The sequence below is a fragment of the Anguilla anguilla genome, chromosome 5, assembly GCF_013347855.1.
Source record: "Anguilla anguilla isolate fAngAng1 chromosome 5, fAngAng1.pri, whole genome shotgun sequence".
NCBI classification, from domain to species: domain Eukaryota; kingdom Metazoa; phylum Chordata; class Actinopteri; order Anguilliformes; family Anguillidae; genus Anguilla; species Anguilla anguilla.
In genome coordinates this window covers 33957219-33960566 of record NC_049205.1, presented here as the reverse complement: position 1 = coordinate 33960566, position 3348 = coordinate 33957219, and the positions used below count along the sequence as shown (strand labels likewise).

Below are 3348 nucleotides of genomic sequence, written 5' to 3'. Positions count from 1 at the left end.
ATTAGCCCATATGAGCTTATGACCGGGAGGGTGATGAAACTGCCCATTGACCCAGCAATTTCCCCTGCCGACCTGGGACCGCTGGTGCGGATAAAACAGCAGGTGGTGCTGGCTCAACTGCAGGAGCGGCTCGTGATGCTGCATGCTCAGGCTGCGCTGAGACAGCAGCAGTCTGACCTGCAGAATGAGCGTCAGTTTAACCCCACCTCTGAAACTAAATTTACAGAGGGGGACATGATCATGGTACGATTCTTTGTGAAGCAAGACGCCTTTTCTCCCCAGTGGCATGGGCCATATGAAGTGAAAGCTGTCTGCAACAGCTGTATAGCCGTGACCATCCGGGGGAAGCTAAAGTGGTACCACATGTCCCAATGTAAATTGTTCAAAGGTGCTGAAGAGAATTAACTGTGTTTCCTTTGTGTCTTTCCCATTCTAGGCTTTCTGCAGCAATCCCATGGGTGCCGGATACCAGGAGGATGTCCGGGGACTCATGTGTGAAGCTGGGGCAGCGTATCCTCCTGAACGACCGTCTGAAATGTGGGAGATGGGTGTGGCGATATTTTAAGGGGCCATCCACACCTCATATCACCATACCGCCGAGGGAACCAGTTACATGACCTCCCGGGGTAGCACCGGAACCAAATTGTGCCGCAAAAATTGTAGGTCAGGTTCCACCCATCTCCCATCCAGGACAGTAACTGGCTACACATTTTTGCAGCCCATAAAATTCACACAACCCAACACCACAGCCTGGTACAAGCTTAAAGAGTACCCAGGCGCAGACACTGGCAGCTTACATCTGCTACATTATGAAAATAACCAAGGCTTAGATCCAAAAAATTGCTACCGCACAATGGATCTAGAGCTGAGCACCTATCGATGCACCCATACCGAGCCACATAATGAAACACACATAGGATACACAGAGTTAATTTTCAATGTAACCTCCTCCTCTATTAACGACCGCAGTGGACTTAAAGCCTTCATCTGGACCAGCCAGAAGGAGGGGACATACTGCGTGGGGCGATGCGAGGCTAGTCTGGAGACTTACCAGTCCGCAGAACTGTACTTGAACTCTGCATCATTGTTTTAATTTAACCACCTGCGGATATCACAAGCCCACGCAGTGTCCTAAGACCTACCCTCTCCCTCCTGGTGGTCTCATTAAGGGAAATGTAAATAAAACTTTATTACATGACATAAATCTTGTAATGGCGCATGTTAGTTATAATATCTCGAACATCCTGTCAGCCTATGTAACCCATTGTGATATAAAGGACAAAACATATGCATGGCTGCAGGCACGGCTCGATGTTTTAGTTTGATTATAAAGGCAGACTTGCCGTTCAAATTCCACCCATACGCTCTAAGTGAGACTTGTTTGGAGATGTTACAGGTCTTTTGGTTCAGGTAACTCTATTGCAAACACCTATAAAATAACAAAACAATCTCAATACTCAGCATGGTTGGCAAATCAAGTGGCCACTGGTTTCCAACACCTCACTAATAGCAATGAGAATATCATTAAGGCCGTAAGGTCCGAAGCACAGGCGCTTCTTGCCATCAGCCATTCATTATTCAATCAGACCCGTACCATCGAGCGTGCCTTAGCCTGCAGAACATATGCTCAGGATCTGTTTACTGCTGCCAGACAAGAGGTTTTAGACCTTCGTCTGCGCAAACCCCCGAGGCATGTTCTAAATGATTTGATTGAATCTTTAGACCTGCACAGGTGGATTGTGTCAAAAAATGAAAGACATTAAGTATGCCGAATTATTGACGACTTTTATGATGTACACAGGGACTGAATGTGTGGGATGTATTGGGTTCTTTGTTTCTTTTCCTTTAATTCACCCAGAACAGGTGTACCAAAATTCCACTACCATACGCTCTATCGGCGTAGTAGTGAAGAATCAGATTCTAAAATTAGATCACCTTACCGGGTATATCACTATGAGGGGCACAGAGACCATATTCACCACTCGCATGTGTTGTCATGAAACCTCCAGCTATATCATCTGTACCTGTAACACCTTACAACCTTTTTCTCCCAATGATACCAAATTCATTAGTGTGCAGTCTTTGCATGGCCACGCTGACGCAATCCAGGTTTCCCACACACAATGGTGCGTCATCAGCGAGATGAACTCTTTCTCGTATGGAGGTCTGACCTGTCCAGCAAACCACACTTTCTGCTTGGAAGTGACGGAAGATTTGGCCATGGGTCAGATCAACATTCTGGGCCGAGTTCCACTGGAGGTGGACGTCTCACCGTGGTGGGAGGATACATTCTACGAACAAGGAACGCGGGCCCTGACTGACCTAATGAGTTTGGTAGAACAGATCATCCCTGACACCAATTACCACATCAACCAGGCTCAGGTGGAGGTGAATCTGGCCAAAAGAACAGCGGAGATCCTGGCCAGCTCCTCTACCCGGTCCGCCCAGGACGCGTACACCTGGTGGGATTGGGTGTTCCGAGGGTGCGTCATCGCTAGCGCAGTCATCTTTACCATCACCCTGGTTCAATGCTGTTATTTTCGACACCTGATACACTCTCTGCGCACCTCCACTCATGCTGCATTGGTTCTCAGCCCCCTCCAGTTGCCAACGAGGTTGGGCTTGAGACCATAAACACCGGACCTGGACTTCCGTCAAAGTTGGGTATTTTCAGTGACCCCTGGGACAGCGTTCTGTTTGTCCCACGGGGCCAGAGAGGGGAATCTGTAAGACCCACGGGAACATGCATAGAGTGGAATTTCCTCTCTGACTGTCGTAAAGCAATTCGCCAGGTGCAGAGTCTGATGCTGTCAGGACAAGAGTGGTTCATGAAGACAGAGTGGCCCGTAAAGCCTTGGCATCTGGTTGTGACAGTTAACGACACCTCTTTTCTACAGGAAAGCAATTCTGAAATTACCCCAACGTCCTGGAGGTTTCAGATTGCGGTTAGTAGAATAACATGAAAGAAATGGGGCAAATTGTTCAGGACAGTTTAGGGACAGCCACAGTGCCCTCACCTGGTGTCACTGGGTAACTTGTCTCTCAACCTTCATAAGGAGAGAGATTTACTCAAGCACACTTTTTGTTAGTAAATAATTCCAGATTTGGGTTGAACACATTGCTACACTATGCAATCTTGATACACTGTGGAAAGACATTGAGCTTTGGCAGTTGGTTCATGTAAGAGATTGTGCAGTTATTTCATGTTGTTCAGAGTTTTCATGACAAACACAAGAACAGATATTCATATTTGGTATGGTTTTTATGGTCTCTGCGCGAGTGATGCTTTGGTTTAGGTTTGAAAATCTATTTTTAATAACTTTGGAGTAAACTGTATTTTTGTGACAC

The 3348-nt window shown here is 46.9% G+C and overlaps 1 pseudogene; it reads left to right on the top strand.

The window, feature by feature from the left end:
- The first annotated feature begins 1211 nt into the window (after positions 1–1211).
- On the top strand, positions 1212–2634 carry LOC118228164 (annotated as a pseudogene).
- Positions 2635–3348: the final 714 nt, after the last annotated feature.